This window comes from Mirounga angustirostris, unplaced genomic scaffold (genome assembly GCF_029215605.1).
Source record: "Mirounga angustirostris isolate CCGP_5_RB_7025 unplaced genomic scaffold, mMirAng1.0.hap1 SCAF_7, whole genome shotgun sequence".
Taxonomy (NCBI): Eukaryota; Metazoa; Chordata; class Mammalia; order Carnivora; family Phocidae; genus Mirounga; species Mirounga angustirostris.
In genome coordinates this window covers 47,649,999-47,660,199 of record NW_026991715.1, presented here as the reverse complement: position 1 = coordinate 47,660,199, position 10,201 = coordinate 47,649,999, and positions in this window count along the sequence as shown.

The following is a 10,201-nucleotide window of genomic DNA, read 5'->3' as shown; positions in this document are numbered from 1 at the left end:
CAGCTCCGTGCTCAGTGTTGAGTCTGCTTGAAGATTCTTTCCCTTTGTACCTCCCCCCATTTGCACTCTCTCCCCTCCTTCTCTCTCTCAGATAAATCTTTAAAAAAATAAAGAAAAATACTCTCCAATTAAAAAACCATACAAGAGTGTGCATGACGAAGAAAGCGAAAGCCTACCTTCCCCTTTTCCCCTTTTGACCCCACCCCTGACTCCCCAGGATTAAGCACTCCTTATAGATTTTCTTGGTGCACATAAAAATGTATCCATATTATCTCTATTAATGTCTCATATGGGACAAAAAATTATGAGACAATATTCACAAAATTCCCTATACATTCCCCACTGCCCCCCTTCGTGAAAATAAGTCTTCGCCCACTTGGAACTCGAGCACTTGGTGGAGGAGGTGAAGAAAATGAGTTAGAAGAGATGGAACTTGAAGGAGCCTGAGATGTTTGTATCAGTCAGGATCCTGTCAGGAAAGAGATGGCACACTCAAGCTGGGTCGCTGAGAAGAGCTTAATTAAGGGACTGTAGACAAAGGGGTGAACAGGGCTTCAAGAAGCGAACAAGAGATGCGGGAGGAAGGACCACAGGGTTAATGACGACTGGGAGCTGGTACCTCCCCTAGGCTTCATGGGGCAAGGAGTAAGGGCTGCTGGAACCCACGCAGGCAGCTCGGCAAGGAGGGATCCAAGGGGAAGAATAAGCTGACCCCGCTCTCCTCCCTTCCTTTCTGCTTCCTGCCAAGGCTCCCCGCTGGCCCGACCCAATGCGAAGCCAGAAGGCAAAGGTGCTTGGTATTACCATCCATTTAGGTCAGCCTTCCAGGACACTGAGCAGGATGGCATCGGGGGTTGGAGGGGCAACTGGAGGATAGCCAGCACAGGTTTCTGAAAATATACATCTTCGGAGGCAGGAGGAGGAGCGGGGAAAAAATGCCAGGGCCCTGTATACAAAGAACAAAAGCAGCCGGGGTGTTCTGAGAAAGCAGAACAGCCTTGAGCTCTGTTCCTGTGCCGCTGGTTTGTATGTCGTGTGCAGGCACGTGTGTCAGAGCTACGACTTTAAACCTAAGGGACTGTTTTCACACTTTGGAGAATGGGCTCTCTTCACACTTTTGTGTTGTCAGTAAATGAATATTTGAAAGCCCCTGCAGTTACTATTTCTTCAAGAGGGCACTACATGAAAGCATGAAGACAGCAACACTCAGTGCACGGAGACTAAACCCGGGGCTCACAGAGTCCCCTCCCTACATTATCCGCGCTATTCTTCCAGACAACTCTATGAGGCAGGTACTATCACCATTCTCACTTTACCAAAAGACATTATGGCTGAGAGAATTTAAATAACTTGCCCCAAGTCACAGGGAAGTGGGAGACACTGAGGTGTGGACTCCAGGTCTGTGTGAGTCCACCACCACCCGCCCCCCCCCACCTCCCGAGACCTTATGCCAGACACAGGACCTGCCCACCCCTTTCCAGTCTTTCCTCGATCATTTTCCTTCACGGTTCCGGCGGCACAGTCTGGAGTTTCCCTAGTTAGTTATGCAAACAGCAAAGCTGGTTACACAATAAAGGAAAGAAGGGCAATTCTGGCACTAATTTTAGGGCAAACCACAGATGTCTTTGATGTTTTCATTGTACATGAGAACAGAGCCAGTGATCCGACAGCTGTTGGCAGCCCCCATCAAATATGCAGAATATTAAGGCGGCTTTATCTCAGCCCCTAATTACAGCTGGTACAGAGGAAATTTATTTTGCAAAGGAGGAGATGTCAAATGGTATCAATGCCATATATAACCAAATATGATTGCTTCATTCTACTTTCTCAGGGCTGTCCAATTACAAAGCATTTTCTACAAAGCATTTATTAAATGACATTCCTCTCAACCTCTGTAATCCAAACTTTGTTTTGAACGTTACTGGAACAGCTCGATTGCCTCTTTGTCTTATACTTCCATTTATTTTCTTCTTTTCCTTTGGACATAAACTATAGCCAGCACTTAATTCCAAAAGCACACATAATTATAACATTCTTGTCTAGCCCAGGTTTTTATACCCACATAACCTATGTCATAGGAGTATAGTTTAATGTCTTTTTATCATCAAAAATTATTTCATATTTGTAATGACAGAGAAATGGCTTTATAATGCTGACATGGAGCAAAGAACAAATAGTTGGCTACTTCAACCACCCATCATCATAGCTGGATGAAGCTCTGGCTTCACATGTTTGGACAAAGACACTGTAAGCCATGCGAGGTTTGAACAAATGGGCACTGCCCAGATCCCCTCGTGGCCCACCATGGCCGGGGACTCCCACTGTCCGAGCCCTCAGGGCCTGCCTCAGCGCTGGAGACCGCCTCCTGGTGCCAGGCCTTTCCAGGGGTAGTGCACATCCAGTGACTGAGTGAGGCGGGATGCAAAGGCACAGGCATTTTAGCCTGCTCTGGGACGTCCTCTTGAAGGCTCCCTCTGCCCCACCTTCCTTCCTCTCCTTCCTCTCAGTGTCGATCTCTCATAAACACCTCACACTCAACTCTATCTCTACATTCATCGGAATCTGCTTCCGGAGAACCTAAACTGTGATACCGTGGAAAGTCAATCCCATGAAAGCCGTTCTACTTTTTGAGGGGAATGATCTTTGATCCAGTATTTGAGAGTAGAATACCCATAGAGTTAAAGTCCAGTGGTGACTTCCAGTATTAAATTGCCACATTAGAGTTTATCAATTCAATTTATACCAGAAACTTAATTTTTTCCCTGCACACGGAAATGCATTGCTAAAGCAATAAGCACTTCCCCCTTTTTAAAAATCTTTCTTGATTTCAATGTGCCTGACACTCTCAAAGTCCCTTTCTCCTTGAGCCCTTTTCCCTATTCCATTTCAAAGAAAAAAATATACTCTGTTTTTCTTTCTATCTTTTTGGCTACTCCTTTATAATCCATGCTATTTCCCTTGGCGGTGGACCCCAAGATTCTATCCTTGGCCTTTGTTATTCCATCTCTCCTCCCTTTTCCCAAGTGACCTCATCACATGCATCCACGCCTGCTCATACGCTGACCAGGTCCCGTTTTTGAGCTTACAGTTCAGACCTTGCTCTGAGCTCCAGAGCCACAGAGTTTCTCAAACAAGTACACCCCAGATGGAATGTTTTATCTCCACATCCTTACCCCCAAAACACCCCCAAAATGAAAATAACCAACAAGAGCAGTCTGTTTATCCTCTAGTAGTTCTGTATTCACAAAGAGTACCACTACTCACCCCATAAACTTATCCTGAAATTGGAGAGACAACCTAGACTTCTTCCTCTCACTAATTCTCCACATCCAAGCAGCTCTAAGACATGAGATTCTCGCTCCTAAACAGCTTGATTAATCTCACCTCTTTCTTTCTACTGTCTCTTATTCCTTCTTCCAGGGGTGGCTTAAAGTCTCCAGTATCATCCTATAACCCTTCTCCTTAAACTCATCTGTTTTTTTTCCCTCTACCATCTGATCATGCTATGTCACTGTTTAAAGTCTTCCATGGCTCCCAGGTTAGCATGCAAGGCCCTTAATGATATGGACCTTGTCTATCTAGTCTTGCTGTCAATCATTCTTCAGGGTCTATCCTGAGTCTTGGGCATAAAGGCATCCGACAGAGCCATGAGGCTTAGCAAGATGTGGTTCCCTCTACTCTCTGCATGAATACACTTTCTGCTCCCCCTCATCCTCTCTTCGATGAGCTCTTCATCATCCTTCAAAACTCAGCTCCTGCTGACACCATCTTTGCAAAATTCTTCCCAGAATCCCCTCCTCTGGCACCTGAACACACACTTATCAAGGCATTTATCGTGCTGTGAAGGAACTGGTTCTCTCAAATGGGTCTACAAAACTCCTGAGAAGAGGGGTTCTAACTTACATGAGTTTCTGTCAGGATATACGGCATGGTGCCTATTGCAAAGTAGGCTTCATAACGTGTTTGTGAGATGAATGGAAATGAACTTGTACAAAAATGTAATTATTTATCCATTATAAATAATTGTAATGGTAGATTTCTAAAATGCACATGCCCATATTGACATTGTTCCATGTGGATCCTTGTCACATTTTAGAAAAGGTTTTCAGTCAGTGTTATATACTGAACACACACACACACAGATTAGCAACATTTACATTGGTCTTTCCTTTAAAAATTATAAAAAACTATTTATATAATTTTACAACATATAGTATTTATTATATATACATATTGTATGTAAGATTATTTCTATATAATACAGTGTTTATAATATAAATTATTTTATGTATTTATTTGTATTTTAATATACATTTCTGTAGCTATAGAGCATGTTATCAAAATACAAATTACAGATAATTTTATATGTAATACATGAAATTGCATTAATATAATTTTAAAAGGAAAAGCCAATGTAAGTGTTGCTAATGAAGACTTTTGAGTAGGTGTAGTGTTTTTCATGGAGTAGCTGATACACAGTTTCTGCCTCTTCAAACTGACTGTCAACATATGGGTAAATAACAATCTGCTGAGTTTGAAAAATTAGTTATAATCCATTTCACATAATACATGCAAAGCACAGCAGGCAATGGCCCATAATCGAAGGATTAGTTTTGGGCCTTAGGGTGGTTTATAAAATTCACAGGCTGACAGAATGTTACACCCCATATGGACCCAGAATATTCTCATCAGGGAGTTTCCAGTGCTCTCTTTCCTCCTACAGAATACTACGTGCACTGTGTTCCAGGAGAGAGAGAAGAACCATCACATCAGCAAGAGATCTTCCCTGGTGATACGGCGAGCAGGAGGCTGAAAGTGCCTTGGAGGAATCTGAATCGGGCCTGGAAAGGATTAGATCTGAGAAGCCACTTAGGTCAGTCCTAATTTTTCCGCAATCAAAGGCACACTGCAGCTTTTGCCTGTCTCATGCCTGCACCTTGCATCCTGCTGAAATCGCTCTGCGCGCCCTGCTCTTTCAGATCCTAATGGCTTGCCAGCGTGGAATAAGAAGCCGCCCATGCGACTGGCATCTCTGACATCTCTTCCCCGACTTGGCTTCTCTCTTTTCTCCCACCTGTCTGCATTGATCTATGCCATTTCCCTTAAACTTCTGTGCCTGCTTTTTATCTCCACTTACTGCTTTCCTCCCTGTGGGTCTTGGTGCCGGAGGATACTTTCTGAATCTGCCCCAGCTCTCACCGGTCTAATCCTCACCTGCACAGGCTGGCTGGCAAGTAGGAGAAGAGCAACTCTTGGTACCAATCTATCTGGTACTTCCTGCCCCCAGGTAGGGGTACTGGTGTTTTTATGAACTATCGCATTTGCATGATATGCCCGAACAAAGGGGTGATTTGGCAAGCCTGAAGTCACACACTGGGGCTCATCGCAACTTGCTTCTACTGGCAACATGAGGAGTAGAAACACTGCCTTGCCAAGTGGTTTTGAATCAGCTACAAGTGGGGGAGCAATGAGGCTGGATTCCCACTGCTGAGGGTGACAAGGCTTTTGATATTTGTTAGGTGTCAAATCCTTTATTTAGGGAGGCAAAGGATACACACATACCTGACAAAAAGGATTTCTTGATTACTTATTAGGCTTCATGCTATTATTAGTAAGAATATTTGAGTTTCCAAGTAAAGCTTATTAGTCACCGCTCAGATATCTTTGCAAAATGAAGCTAATCCATGGTTTAAAAAATTAAAAATAGCACATATCTACAGTGATTTACAGCTGAATCAGGAATGCATTTGGTCTTTTTTAAAAGGAAGAATTGACTAAAATTTAAATTAATCTGTTTTCCCTACAAACCCAGAATAGTAGAAAGACACAGGGAGAATTATGCTGGGTGTGTGTAAGGGTGGAGGTGGGTCTAAACTGGGAATGAGATTTCTTGCAGAAAATCTACAAAATGGGCCAAGCACACATGGATTGCGTGACTTCATTTAGTTGGAGAAGGAGCACTGAGCATCATGCTGATCTCAGCTGTCTTCCCCTAGGAGAAATGATCTCTCTTTTCTTGGCACAGCTCTAGCACTGAAAGTCTCTTCCTCCCTTTGGCACTTATCTTACGCTATCCTGAAATATTATCTCTTTTAGAAATGTTTTATCTTTTCATTATAACAGTTATCTGACTTTCCTAGGACGTTCATCCATGCCAGGTGGCCTGAGGCAGTTCAGCTTTATGCCTATGGTCATGGTATAATTATTCGCATTGCCCCCTTTTCCTCTCAAAAGTGTCCTGGTTGGGATGACAACTTATAAGTTACCCTAGTCTCACCCCCAACTAAACCAAAAGCTCCTGTGTCAGTCAAGTTCCTGGCAAAGAAACGACACACTCTCCTGGGATTTTGGAGAGATCTTAATGAAGGGACTATTTGCCATAGCGTGGGCAGGGCAGGAGAATCAACAAAGGATGCTGAGGCCCCAGGCCTGGAAAGGCAGAGGGAGAATATGATGTGATGGGAGCCCAGTTGAGAAGTAGAGCCTTAGAAGAGGGGTGACTCTAGAGAAGTCCAGTCTCGAAAGAACTCCAACAATGCAGACTGGTCAAGCACAGGAAGCAATTCCCTACTTCTCTGTCCTGCCACCATTGGTCTCCTGCATGTGGAACCCAAATGGAAGCCAGAAGTGAGAAAGTTGGAAGGTGCTGGCTTCCCTCGGAGAAAGGGCAGAGAAAGGCCAGAAAAAGGATGGAGGTTGTTGGGGAGCCGGGGGTTGGTGGGGGTGGTAAACAGAGAATATAGCTCCTTAAATGGCATCTCTTTGTCCTCAAGACAGTTAAAAAACATCTGTGGGTACATGCATGCAAAACATTGCAGGCAAGGCCATGATGAGCAAGACTTGGCAGTGACTTCATGGAATGTACTCTGTGAGCTGGGGGAACAAGAAATAAACATGAGTTGAACTACAAGACTGCAGGTTGATAACAATTGAATACAGCAATATCAAAATTGTGCTTAGCAGTGCATGGTGATTGTCAGATTAATGGCATAGTCCCTAGATGTTTAAGAAGTTCAAAGGATCGGGACGCCTGGGTGGCTCAGTCGGTTAAGCGGCTGCCTTCGGCTCAGGTCATGATCCCAGGGTCCTGGGATCGAGTCCCACATCGGGCTCCTTGCTCGGCAGGGAGCCTGCTTCTCCCTCTGCCTGCCTCTCCCCCTGCTTGTGTTCTGTCTCTCTGACAAATAAATAAATAAAATCTTTAAAAAAAAAAAAAAAAAAAAAGAAGTTCAAAGGATCGCAATGAGCTGGAAAACATCGAACAAGGATTTATGGAAGAGGAAAGGTTTTCAGTGGCACTGAAATCAAAGCCAACTTGACAATGGCAAAAACGAGAGGTAGGCCTTCTGTGGGTGAATGGCATGAATAAGAGCACAGGTGTCAATGTGAAACACATTGTCCTCTGTCTGGCAGGAAGAGCTGGAGACCCTTCTGAGATTTTCAAAAATTCCAAAATTGTCCCAGGCAATTGCCTATGGAAGTATCTAAAGGGAGTTCATTTGTAAGAGGCGTAAGGTGCAAGTGGTCATTTATTCACTCCTTCAGTGAAGGAGGACTTGGTAAGTGTCAGGCATTCCTGTGGATCTACTGGTGGTAAGACATGGTCCCTTCTCTTGAGGCAAGGAAATGAAAAAAGGAAGCAAGTCATTGTTTTGACCTGTGATTGTACAGGTGAGCAGATGATAGGTGAGTACGCGGAAGATCATCTAAATGAGACTCAGGCAGAGGGAGGGGCTGGTTGAGGAAAACTTCCTACGGGCAGTAAGAGAATCTGAACTCGGTAAGGTGAGCAGAAGTGTAACAATTGTATGTCCATTTACTTATGTCCATCCTGCTGCAAAAAAGAAATATGATGGTTAGCTTAAGAAACACACAGAGCAGAGCCCAGAAATAAACCCACGCTTACGTGGTCAATTAATCTACAAAAAGGCAAGAATATACAATGGGGAAAAAAATAGTCTCCTCGATAAATGGTGCTGGGGAAAACTGGACAGCTACATGCCAAAGAACGTAACTGGACCACTTACTTACACCATACACAAAAATAAACTCAAAATGAATTAAAGATCTAAATGTGAGACTCGAAACCACAAAACTCTTAGAAGAAAACATAGGCAGTAACCTCTTTGACATAGGCTGTAGCAGCATTTTTCTAGATATGTCCCCTCAAGCAAGGGAAACAAAAGCAAAAATAAACTACTGGGATTACACCAAAATAAAAAGCTTTTGCACAGTAAGGGAACCCATCAATAAAACAAAAAGGCAACCTACTGAATGGCAGAAGATATTTGCAAATGATATATCTGATGAGAGGTGAATATCCAAAATACTGAAAGAATTTACACAACTCAACACCAAAAAAAAAAAAACCCAAATAATCTGATCAAAAATGGGCAGAGGACGTGAATAGACATTTCTCCAAAGATGACATACAGATGACCAACAGATACATGCAAAGGTGCTCGACATCACTAATCATCAGGGAAATGCAAATTTACACCAGAGTGAGATATCACCTCACACAGGTCAGATTGGCTAGAATCAAAATGGTCAGAAGTAACAAGCGTTGGCGAGGATGTGGTGAAAAAAGGAACTCTTGCGCCCTGTTGGTGGGAATGTAAAGTGGCCACTGCAGAAAACAGTAGAGAGGTTCCCCAAAAAATTAAAAATAGAAGTATCATATGATCCAGTAATCCCACTACTGGGTACTTGCCCAAGGAAAACAAAAACACTAATTCGAAAAGTTATTTGCACCCCTATGTTTGTAACAGCATTATTTACAATAGACAAGATACGGAGGCAGCCCAAGTGTCCCTCCATAGATGAATGGATAAAGAAGACGTGGGGGCGCCTGGGTGGCTCAGTTGGTTAAGCGACTGCCTTCGGCTCAGGTCATGATCCTGGAGTCCCAGGATCGAGTCCTGCATCGGGCTCCCTGCTGTCAGCAGGGAGTCTGCTTCTCCCTCTGACCCTCCCCCCTCATGCTCTCTCTCTCTATCTCATTCTCTCTCTCAAATAAATAAATAAAATCTTAAAAAAAAAAAAAGAAGACATGGTATATATATTCAATGGATTATTGCTGAGTCATAAAAAATTAGATCTTGCCATTTGGGATATCATGGATGGATCGATGTAGAGGGTATTAAGCTAAGTGAAATAAGTCAGACAAAGACAAATACTATATGATTTCACTCATCTGTGGAATCTAAAAAACAAAACAAACAAACAAACAAAGAAAAATTCCAAAAAAACAGACTCCTAAATACAGAGGACAAACTGGTTGGTGGTTGCCAGAGGGGAGGTGGGTGTGAGGGATGGGGTGAGCTGAGGGAAAGGGGCTTAAGAGGTACAAACTTCCAGTTATAAAATAGATAAATCCCTGAGATGAAAAGTACAGCACAGGGACCAAGTCAGTAATATTGTAGTAAAGTATGGTGACGGGTGAGTACCACACTCAGTGATGAGCACTGAGTCAAGCACAGAAGCGTTGAATCACTATGTTGTACAGCTGAAACTAAGATAACACTGTAGGTAAATTATACTTCAATGAAAAAAAATTGAAATTAAAAAAGAAAGCAACTTCCTTAATCCTAAGATTGTCTAAATGAACCTATATCAAACACTATAATTAATATTCATTTATTGAAAGCTTTCCTCCAGGAAGCGGGACCCAGGTTTTTACCATTTCCATTCAACACTGTAGTTGAGGTAGCATACAGGAAATAAAGGAACAAAAAGAAAGAGAAGGCACGAAGATTAACTTTGAAGCAATAAAACTGTCATTATATGTGGAAGACATTATTATATACATAGAAAATCCACCATCATCCGAAAGCAATTACAATTAAAAAGTGCATTAAGGCACAGTTCCTGGATAGAGAATTAATATGTAAAGCCGGCTGGATATTCTGTAGGAGCAAGGAACAAATAGAAAATAAAAGTAAACGACAAATGCCAGACTGGGAAACAAGTATTCACAACAGAAAATATCCAACAACGGATTAGCTTATAGAATTAAAAAAAAAAAAAACTTCATCCTGAATGAAGCCTGGCAAACTCACTCTGCCACCTGGGGAGCCCAGGGCTGAGCCACAGGGCCTCCCTCACCAGGGCCCAGGGCAGTGGGGCCCAGTGGTTACTTGGTGGCAGGCCCGCCAGCTGGGCGTGGGGGGGCCACTGATGGCTGATGTGCGCTGTGCCA